General features: G+C 46.5%; 1 long non-coding RNA gene across 2 annotated transcripts; it reads right to left on the bottom strand.

The window, feature by feature from the left end:
- Positions 1-1,810: 1,810 nt before the first annotated feature.
- Positions 1,811-9,888, bottom strand: LOC133267824 (uncharacterized). 2 transcript variants are annotated; one of them, XR_009742881.1, is made up of 3 exons: positions 9,668-9,888; positions 7,398-7,627; positions 1,811-4,341 (listed from the first exon to the last, which is right to left on the bottom strand). It is a non-coding gene; the product is annotated as an uncharacterized LOC133267824 (long non-coding RNA). The 2 variants fall into 2 exon arrangements; XR_009742882.1 differs by lacking the exon at positions 1,811-4,341 and adding an exon at positions 6,103-6,708.
- Between the last annotated feature and the right edge of the window lie 1,719 nt (positions 9,889-11,607).

The following is an 11,607-nucleotide window of genomic DNA, read 5'->3' as shown; positions in this document are numbered from 1 at the left end:
CGAAGCGTCTCTCTTGGTGCTTCTTTCCCCTTCTTGCCTGCGGCTCGTCTCCTTCCTGCTTTTCTTCTCTCCTCTTCCTCCTCCTACTCCCCTTTCTCCTCCTCCTCCTCCTCCTCCTCGCGTTTTTTTTCCCTCCTTTTTCCCCTCCTCTCTCCGCCGCCCGCTATAACTACGCGCCCGACCCGCACCGCTGCCTTCGCCTTTCTGTCTCCTTGCGGGGCAGCCGCAACGGCGAACGCAGCCGGGGATCGGTGCCGCCCCCCCCAAGCCAAGCCCGGGTCCCTCCCGGTGCCGGCGGAGGCTGCTCGCAGTGCGCAGCGGCGCGGCCGCGGCCCGGCCCCGTCACGTGGGTGTCTAGACACCGTGTCGCTCCGGGAAAAATAAATAAATATATATATCTATATATATAGATATACAGATATATAGATAGATATATGTGTGTGTATTATATTTATCTCGAACCGCCTTGCGCAAGCGGTGGATCGGGTTGCCCAAAGGTGCTGAGCACCCCCCGGCCCCCCCAGACCTCGCGCGGGTGCCGAGAGGCAGGTCCCCAGACCCACCGGTCGGTACTCATCAGTGTAGGGAGTCCCCCTCATCACGCGTGTATTGGAGAGGATTAAATACTAATCCAGCCATAAAAGTATTTCTTCTTTTTTTCAATAAAATAATAAAATACATCAGTAAATGTCACAGAATCACAGACTGGTTTGCATGAGAAGGGACCATAAAGCTCATCCAGTTCCAACCCCATGCCACGGGCAGGGACACTTCGCACTACACCAAGTTGCTCCAAGCACCGTCCAACCTGGTCTTGAACACTGCCGGGGATGGGGCAGCCACAGCTTTTCTGGGCACCCTGTGCCAGGGTCCCACTACCCTCACAAGGAAGAGCTTCTGCCTAAGAGCTCATCTCAGCTTCCCCTCTGGCAGGTTAAAGCCATTCCCCTTGTCCTGTCCCTAAAGCCCTTTCTCCAAAGCCCCTTTCCAGGTTTCCTGTAGCCCTTTTAGGCACCGGGAGCTCCCTCCCTCGCAGCATCTCCTCTGGGCTCGCTGCACCAGCCCCACGTCCCTCTTATGTTGTTGCCACACAGGTATATAGATATATAGATATATTATTCTGGGCATCAAAGAGGGCAAGGCACAAAAACCGATGATAGTAACAATACTGTGCACTTAGCACTTGTCACCAAGGAAAGGGAAAATAAGTCATTGAGTATAAGCCAATTTTCACAAAATAAGAAGCAGGAATCACCAGCACATAGCACCATGACTGTTCTTCTTGTGGGTACTACTCTGGCACCCCGGATACTCCACCAATCCCCTCTATTCCAATTCTATCAGAAAGAACCTGCAGAGGATGGGGAAACTGAGCCACCAAGGGGCAGTGTATACTGCGGTCTGCACTGGAGCCAGAACGTCTGGATAGATTTCCCAGGGCCAAGGCTCACACAGCTGGAGAAGCACCCATCCTACCAGCTCTCCCACGGATGAGAAGCAATTTTATCATATAAGACTGCTTCATTCGTTGATAAATCGGTCACCGCACTGGAAGCAGAAGCCGAAACTCTCAACGCACACCTGCTATAAACAAGTCTAGTTCTAAAACAACTGCCCCCAGCTAAACAGGACACCAACTGTAAAACACAGGGGATGGGGGGCACAAAACTAACATGCCATGCGTGCAGGGTGTTCCCAGGATTGTCTGTCCTGGATGCCTGCTTTTGGCACAGCCGGGGATAATTTTAGACCCCAGTCTCACAAATATTCACATGAGCAGGTCAGGGAGAGTCCTATAGGGCCTGGAATCACACACAGTATTTGCAGAACACACGCCTAAATTAGTTAGAAAGGGGCTACATTTGGGGCAGCTTCATTAAATGTTAATAAGACTCCAAGCACCCAGGCCCAAAATCTGCTCAAAATCTGCTTTGTGATAAAGAGCGTGAACAAAAATTAACAGAGGAAGAACATTATTTGCCAGCATCTTAAATAATAACTTAGGAAGGTTTGTTATGGAGCTGGAGTGTGGGGAAGGGGATGGACTCCTCACTTCACCTCCAAATCAATGGCACAAGTAGAACCTGCCTGTGAAATATCCCAGCAAACTCTGCAGTCACTGATGCCACAGCCAAAGCCATTGCAGAGGCTGTGAGCTGCAGGGTGCTCTCAGCATCACCTGGGGTGACAGAGGAGGTGCCAGCATCAGTGTTTGCATCCTCACTTGCAGGAAAATCCCATTGCTTTTAAAACAGTCACTTCTGCACCCTGAAAAGTGGAAATTTGGCAGTATTTTTTCAGTTTAACATCTTGTTCACCAGCCTCCAGAGTGAGCTCATGCACACTGAGGCCAATTTCTTTGTTTCTTTAGAGAGCCTCAACCCCTTTTCTACTCTGATGAATATGGGAAATTAATAGGGAAAAAGAAAACCACCAACAAAAAGCTATTTCTCATTCCCGTATCTGCTGATGAAAGACACACTGCCCATTTACACATGCAGTGTACTTTTAAAGATGTTTAAACTTTCCATGCTGCTATAAATGAGATTGACATCTTTAGGGTGATTTTCCCCTCCCTTTGCACTTCCTCTTGCCTCAATTACTTGACAACTGATTGCTTTATTGTCATGAACAGAGTGTCAGAAAATATAACATGGTGTATGCTGTGAAGGAATGGAGCACAGGAATGGGGTCCAAGAGTTAATAATATCTTTCGGGGGCCCTGCCATAGCTACTCTAGGTGATCTTGGGCACATCCCTGTTCACTGTGAGTAGGGACCAGGGCTTTGGAACCTCTGGCTGCCCATCAGTAGAGCTGGACCACCAGCCTTGCCTGCCTTTGTGGTTTCTGCAGGTGAAAATTACTTCAGAAGTGCTAAATATTAAATAACCGATAAAGAACTGCTTTCTAATTAACCCTGAAAACTTGTTTAAACAGGCCATATGTATGTGCCCATATGGAAAATACAGAAATAAGTATAATGAAGCAGATAAAAATGGGCTTGGTACCTGGGCTGGGGAGATGCTCTAGAAGGGGTGGTGGTACCCACCACCTGTGGACTGCATTGCCCCTGGGCAGGAAAATGTCAGCCTGGCTAAGAAACCTGTCCTAAAATCCCAGGGCAGGCTTGGAAGGGTCCTTTGAAGACCACGTTGTGCAACTCCCCTGCCATGGGTAAGGACACCTTCCACTAGATCAGATTTCTCAAAGCCTCATCAACCTGACTTTGAAAGTTTCCAGGGATGGGGCATCCATTATCTACCACCTTCCTGGGCAACTTTGTGCCGGTGCTTCATCACCTACTTCATAAAGAATTTCTTCTTTATGTTAAATCCAAATCTCCCCTCTTTTAGTTTAAAACTGTCACCCCTTACCCTATCACTACAGGCCTGACTAAAAGCTCTGTCCCCATCTTTCTTCTAAACCCCCTTTAAGTACTGGAAGGATGTGTATAATGCAGCACATTTCTGTCGTGTATTCGTAATGTACTGCATTCCTATAATCTATCTGTGTAATGTATGGCATCCCTCGTGCGAAACGCATTGGGTCCTGCGTGTAAAATCCCACCCAGCCCACACTCCCCATCCCTCGCCCTCAATTCTCATGGAGCTTTCTGGGGACCTTTTCCGAACCCATCTGTCTTTGAAGAGCTAAAGCCGAGTTAATTTGCATTGCAATTCAGCCTTTGACAGACAGTTGGAGCCAAGGCACTGTTAACCTAATTGTTGTGCTAACAGCACCAGGGTGTGAGACTCACCAAAGGCACTTCCAACAAAGGGGATAAAACCAGACTTGGGAAAAAAACCTTTTCCTGACATCATTACCGGGTACAAACAAACAGAGCTGATCCCTCTTCATACACTTTCGAGGCGAGGGTCAAGAACAAACACACTTTGCTCTTTTGGGGGTATGTCTCTCTTTTTAACAGCAGTGAAAAGCCATTCAGGGGAGGTAGGAGAGAACAAGCCAGGCTGAAGGCAGGGCAGAGGCAGCGCAGGCAGGCTTCTGGCACTCTCCCATCCTTTTGTGCACACTGGGAATAGTTGAGCTTGTGGCCCGGCTGCTATTTTTACGCCTATTTTCAGAGCAGAGCTCTCAAACAATGTTCAAAGTCTGGGTTACGATGCCATTTTGGCTGCGCGCAAGGTCTCCTTCCTCTCTATCGATGCAGCAAATCCAAGCTACAGGACCTCAGGTCCGCAAAGAAAACTATTCTCCGGACAAGCTTGCTAAGTGCCGAGTGTCCGGACACATGGAGACACGGACCTCATGCTCTCTAATCACGCAGTACTTTAAGCAGAAAACCATTATTGCAGCGCTGGTGCACTCCAAGACTGCGCCTGTTAGAAAGAGGTTCACTAAAAGTGGGTAAGATAAACGAGAAAAAAAAAGTCTGGTGAGATGGACCCTCACCTTTGCTTGTCAGGCATGGGGAAAAACAATTTTCCAGCCGTGGGAATTAGTCCATGCAAATCAAGTGGTCCATCATTAGCTATGGCAGGCACTGGTGCTGGCTCGGGGGGACTCAGTCATGGGAATACTTTGATTATCAAAGCACTCACACAGAGATGACTTTAAATCTGTGTTTTCTAGCTGAAATTTTGTTAGCTTTACAGTTCGACCACAACAGAAATGTGCTGGGTATGTTTTGTAGCTAGACAGGGGTTGAACACAAGTCTGTCTCTTTACCTGGATTACTTATGCCAACATAAAGGAAATTATAGATACATAAATATTAGATGTATATAATTGCTCCCTAATTCTAGTAGAATTTGCTGGTTTGAATGCAAGATGCTGGCATAACATTGCTCATCAGAGGGGAACATGCACAGTGCAGGGATCAGGCCAGACCCAGAGTGCCACAGGAAAGGGAAGAATGAACATGGGCCAGTGTCAGAGAGCAGGAGATGCTGCAGAAGAGCATCTGGTGTCCCACAACCATGATGCAAGCCAAGGGGGACAGGAGGAGCAGAGCCTGCCCTTAGTGGCATCTCCGCCATGCAGCATCCATTAATCCGTGTCAAACCTACATCTTTTCCCGCGTCACACCACTACCCCACAGATAACCAGTGATGGCAGTACAGTGTCACCAGCGGGGACATGAGGTTCAGTCCAGCTCTGGCTGAACGTCACTGGTGGGATTTGTGACCTGGAGGTGAAAGGAAAGGGATTTAGGTCAGGCTGTCTGGGAGGGGATGACCCGGGGGCTGGGGATTGCAGCACAAGGGAACGTGATGCCATTTGGGAGTCAGTGGCCAGACAGAGAAGATGCTGTTGAGGGGAAAATGTAAAGGGCAGGCTCAGAAGCAGGTGCAATATTTGACTTTACAGATAAAGGAAAGCCTGCAAATCCCTTTTGCTGGAACCTACTATGCTGAGAAGAGACTGGCTTCTTCCTTCAGCAGTCCAACTCTGAGATCCCAATGCCTGGGGGATCTGTGTGTACTCTTAAGTGGAGCTTCTTAAGATCTTGCAGAGTGGGAGGCTCAATATTCATATAAAACACTCAATGTTAATGTATCGCGTTATGTGTAACTCCTTCATTTGTATTTTCCTTGTACTTCTGTGTTTCAGATGTCTGAAATAGTAATTTTCTGGTTTTAGACTTGTTTTGGTGGGTAAGCTCTCAAAAAAGGTGTGGGTTTGTTTTTTTTTCCTATCAGGAAACAGCAAAATGGCTTTGCAAGAATGGCTAATACTGCTGGTATCCCACTTTCAGCATTTTGATGTGCAAATAAAATAATGGTGTAAATAAAAATCTTTATCTCAAGTAAGTACATTTGCCAGATGCATAAGCTGCAATGTTTTATCTGTAGTTACCTACACTTGTAGTTAACTATGGCAAGCTCTGGACCAGATAATGGGGTATATGGAAAGAGCTGGGGGTGTTGTTGGAAACAGGGGTGTCTTGTCACCCTGTGATTCAACCTGCTGAAACCTCTGGAGTCCAGAGTGGGGATGGAGACAGCTGCTTTCTGGATTCAACCAGTGGTCCTGGTTTGCCTGTAGAGCCCAGGGTACATCCCACATGTGGATCCACTGCCTCCCAGATGCTGAATATATGGTATATATGACATTACACCTATGCCAGGGGGGACTGGGGAAAGGTGGGGTGTCCATCAAGTTAAAAGCAGCATTTCAATCCTAACATTATCAGGCTAATTCCAGACTTTTGGTGGGAGGTATCAAGCCTTAGGGGTGATTTATCAGGTCCTGAAAGTTGGGCTGCTCAGATGGCAGCCACAATGCAGGGATGTGCCCTTCCTCAGCATCAGCTGCTTACCCAGGAGAGGGGGCTGAGGTGCCCCTGCTATACAGATCACTTTACCAGCAGGAAGAACAATTCCTTCTTTAAAAATCAAACAAACCTGGTCAAACTCTTTTTTGGCTGAAGGAAATAACTGTAAAAGGGATAGGAGATAGCAGGCGAAGCAAGAGGAAAATCACCAGCTTCTCTATTTCCTATTGCTAGCAGGTAGGGGTGTAATTTTGGAGTTCCTTCCTTTTTAATGGGATAGGTCATAACCTTACCATCATTTATGTGTCTTTCTGTATTTATTGCAGAGGCCCGGCCAGATGCAGTGTGGAGCTGATATATTAGCCATGTCCTCATGTGTGGTGATATACCAGCCTGTGCTTTCACAGTCTTTTCCAGGGAAAATTCACACTGACTCTAATGGGAATTTTCTCCAGAGAGCGGGATCAGCCTGTTGTAAAAAGAAAATTCTCATGTTTATGATGGGTTGTTGAGGAGCAGCATTCTTCATACTGACCTACAGGTTGACATAAAAGAAGAAGTCAATGATCAGACATCTGTGAGACAAGCCCTTTATAAAGCACTGACATTTTAAGTGTTGAGTATTCCAGTTAACATTCTGCAACAGTCTGAGTGAAAGAACATGGTTTACCTTTCTTGTCCTCAAATACAAGTTATAATTTAAAATAACAAATTCTCAAATGCTTCCTTATATTCCATTTCTATGGAAGCATTATATTTCTAATAAACATTTTGGGCTCTCTATGATCATAGAATCTCAGAATGGTTTGGGTTGGATGGGACTTCAAAGACCATTTAGTTCCACTCCCTACCATGGGCAGGGACACCTTCCACTAGAGCAGCTTGCTCCAAGCCCCTGTGTCCAACCTGGCCTTGAGCACTGCCAGGGATGGGGCAGCCACAGCTTCTCTGGGCACCCTGTGCCAGCACCTCAGCACCCTCACAGGGGAGAACTTCGGCCTAAGAGCTCATCTCAGTCTCCCCTCTTTCAGGTTAAAGCCATGCTGTGCTTAAAAAGGAATGGAGAAAATGTAAACAAAAAATGCTTCCAAATCAGGACAGTTGCACACAGATAATGTCTTTTATCTGTAAGTCCACAATGACTTAGTCATGAAACACCTGCATGGGTGAAAAAAACATTTTTGATAACCGTTTCTTCAGTCTCTCAACAATAAATGAACAGCCAAAAGCTAGTTTGGAAAATAGAAGGGAAAAACGAAGCATCATTTTTCAATAGCAATGATCCAGGTAGAGTAATTAAGCACTGGTTGTGGTGAATGCTCTGTCAATAATAACTCTGAGGTGAGGTTTTGGTGGTATTCAGAAGATGAGCTCCAGCTGGTTTAAACCTGCATGGATGCAGGGAGTTACTCAGGTGGGTAGTCTAGACAGTAGGAATAGCCCTTCGAACCCGATAATTTATGAATTAGTAGGGCCAGTGTATTAAAACAGATAATTGAAAAGTCCTCATTTGTCTAAATGCAGGGTTGGGATTTTTTAATAGCTTTTTACAAATATTAAACCCAACAGAAATGCTTTCATGACAAGTCTTCCACATGGCTCAGTTCCAGGGAAAACAACCTGCTCGGAATTGAGTTTTTCTCTAAAATATCCAAGTGATGGAAATTGCTTGAGAACTGAAGAGTGGCACTGAAATGAAATTGGGACCCTATCTCATAGTCGCTACCTCCAGGATAAGAAACTTCCTTTGAACCTGAAATAAGGGAGTTTCAGGTAAACAAGAAATATAATATTGGACAGGAACTGACTGCCCTGATTTCATAATCCAAATTGCATAAACTGAAGAGAAAAAAAAAAAAAAAAGAGAAGAATTAATAGTAAAGTGTAATATGAAGATTGGATTTTCAAAAGCACGTTACCCAAACCTGCACATTCATTTCATCTGGAGGGGAAGGCATGACATCTGATAGCATGATTAATCCAAAGGAGGCCCAGACTTGTTCTCCTCATTTAAGAGGAAAAATTACATATTCTGTGAGAAGGTAAAAGCAGGCTTACTGGCTGAGATACCTGTGGGCTGCTGGATGGGTGTCCTAGGGACTGCAGAACATGGCCCACCATTTCCCAAATATATTAATATTTAGTGTTTAAAAAAAACCATAAAACTAACCTTTGGATCTTAAATATCCAAAGGATATTACAGGCATGCTTTTTTTTTATTTTACTTTTTTTTATTATTTGGAGGGGGTTTGCTGGCATAATTTAATGACATAAAGTTGAACCACCCACCACCACCTATGGAAAGGAGAACTGATTGGAAGCAAAAAGGGAAAGTGCACTGTAATGGATCCTATGCTAACTATGCCTTCAAGTTCAAAGACAGAAACAACTTTGAGATTAAAGGGTATCAACTACACTGAGCCAATTTGCTTTTTCTTTTCGTTTTATAAGCCCTTGTGATGGTATTTAACTGTGACTCTCCCCAGCACCTTCCAACACTCACCCCTCCAAAATCATAGGGACAGGCAAGAGCATTTCACAAAGAATTAGAGGACGGCTTTATAGCCATTGTTTAAAAACGTAATTAACACTGTGTTTAAAGCAAAAGTGAGACAATTACCACCTCCTAAAGGCCTTAAGAAATCCGAGCTGCAGACCTCCTGCCAGACTGAGTGATATCACCGGCACCATAAACAGAGGTTTGCAAGAACCATCCCATTCACAGCCCTAACAGCTTTTGTCCTTACGTGCTAAGTATTATTATTACTATTACTCTCTTTGTTTATGGTGATGTGCTAGGAAGTCTGCAGCTCAGGTTTCTCAAGACCAAACTGACTCCTATGAGGAGTAGCCTCACCTCCGAAAGGCGTCAATATGAGTTGAGAGCTTCCAGGACATCCGCACCAACACTTGTTCCCCTGCGAGGTAACTACTTAGGGAGGTAGTTTTGTTAGATAGCGGCACTAATTCCAACATGTGCTTAACTGACAAGATGGGTTACATTAGCCTGATTACAGATTTGACCCATATATATGGCAAGCAAACATACAGTTGGCCATTTATGTTTGCATACTCAAGCTTTTCTTGCTCTGCGCCAGTCACAGGATCTATAAATTCAATGCAAAATTTGAATGGAAGGAGAAAGAAGGGACAGCAAGGTCTCAGCTTCTCGGTTTAAAGCTAGAAACATCACGACATGTCCTGATACCTCTGGTGAGTCGCAAGGTGAGTGTCTAAGTGCGTCGTGTTCCTCCATCTGAATGGTGAGCTCGTCAGCCTGCAGAACAGCAGGTCGGGTAAATTGGCACTGATTTGAAGGTTCGTTTAGTTTGGACTAGTTAAACTATTTTGCAACATATTCATTACAGAAAAATGTGGTAAATTAGATTAAGTAAAGCCAGAAAGCCCTCTTAATTGCTTTGACTTACCGTGAACACAAGACTACTCAGTGTCTCAGGAGCAAGGACGTGTTTTCTGTACATCTGAACTATTTTAAGCGCTACCTCCCTGCACACAGAATTCTTGCTGACGACACTCCCCGGAGGCTCTTACACAGCACCCGCTGGGATGCCGCCCTGGGATAAAACAGATGAGCTCCCACACGGCTCCAGAGCATCTTCCAGTTGCAGCAGCGTGAAATGTTTGCTAAGATTAAATAGTAAAAACATGGAATCACAGGTTGGATTATTTGGTCCAACCTTTCTAGGCAACCATGACCTAAACTGGAGGTACAGCCCACCGCCTCCCTGCAGAGATTATTCCAATGGCTGGTTGTTCTCACTGGGAAAGATTTTTCCTTTGCGTCCAGTAGGAATTTGTCCTGGAGCAACCTGTACCTGTCACACTCGTATTTGCCATAGGACCCCTTGTCAAAAGGGAGTCTCTGTAGCCACCCTTTAAATACCGGAACATGGTGATTAAAGACTCCCCTGGGCCGCCTTTGATCAAGGCTGAGGAAATAAATAAAAACAAAAAAAATCATTGACTATCACGTGATAAAAATAATAAATTAAAAAACCCAAACACGCAATTAGTTACTATTTAACACATACTGAAGCCGTTCGTCCTCTGCTCGGCCCCACACTGGGTCCCCGCCGCAGCCCGCCCCGCCTGCCTGCCCGCCGGGCGCTGTCCCGGTTGGGGACCCCCTCCATGGGGACCGGGCACCGCCGCGGGCTTGGGGATTCCCTCCCGCCGCCCTTCGCCCTCAGCCGGCCCCGCCCGACGCCGCCGCTCCGCGTTGCCACATCCCGCCGCGGCCGTGACTCAGGCGGCGGCGGCGGCAGCGGCGGCAGCGGGTGCTCCCGGCCCGGCCGTGCTGCGGGGAAGGGGCCCGGGCAACGGGCGCAGAGCCTGGGGCTGCGTCGGCCTGTACGGGCCTGCTTGGGCCTGCTTGGGCCTGTGCGGGCCGCGGGGAGATGGTAAAACCAAAACACGGCAAATTTCAGTTTGAAAATACAACATTTTCCCATTAAATAACACAATTTGAGCGGAGATTTTAATCTCACATAGGTTTTCGTCAAGTACGTGCTTTAATCGCTGCTCTGCCCCCCTGCCTCAGTTTACCAGGTCTTACTAACAGGGTCCTCACCTCATTACTCCAAGTCGTATGAACTGTGTGCAGTATAAAGAAGCACAATTAATCCTCCTGCACACACAAAACATGAGTTTTTTGCTATTAACATGTCTTCTATGGTGTGCAGCCCTCCAGAAACCAGAACGAGAAACAGCTAAGAGGGAGGAAATCCCATAACAAAGATAGTTCCTCTCAACCCCAAAAAGAAGGTCTGTCATTAGATGACATGGTCTTAAAGGAATGCTGTAACGTACAGAAATCCCATGCCATTGTATGTGCCCCTGAGGGCAGTGTGTATTTCTGTTCCAGTATCTTCCAAGGCACTTCACCTCTATTCCCCACACTGGATAGGAAAACGTGACCTCAGAGACTGTTTGACATTGATTGAAACAATCATTTCGCTGTTGATGAAATATTGGTCACTTATTGGTATTTACATAGACATTTATAAGATGGTGTTCACCTTGCCTAAATTCAGCAAGAAGAAAGTTACGCTTGCGGTCTGACATTGTCCACAGTCTCTTTATGGTCACTGACAGGACACAGACCCCTCAGACACCAGTTCCTCTCCCTTCTCCTCAACACCCACCGCAGTATGGGTGAGACACCCTTGGTGGGACCCCGCTTGCGCCCCGGAGGTGCGTGGTGCAACACCAGGGTACAGCACAGGCGCGTGATGCACTGCAGCTCAGCGAGGGCTGGTTCAGGGACCACTGCTTTGCACCCAAATGCTTGCATCCAGGGAGGTCTGCAGCAGTGGGGGAGATGCTGCCGCTGTCCAGCTGGGAGCAG

This window comes from Pezoporus flaviventris, unplaced genomic scaffold, assembly GCF_033815535.1.
Source record: "Pezoporus flaviventris isolate CSIRO_AGI_PZ_B2104156 unplaced genomic scaffold, CSIRO_AGI_Pfla_v1 ptg000010l, whole genome shotgun sequence".
Classification (NCBI taxonomy): domain Eukaryota; kingdom Metazoa; phylum Chordata; class Aves; order Psittaciformes; family Psittacidae; genus Pezoporus; species Pezoporus flaviventris.
The sequence above is the reverse complement of the archived record's forward strand: the minus strand, read 5'-3'. Positions and strand labels throughout refer to the sequence as shown.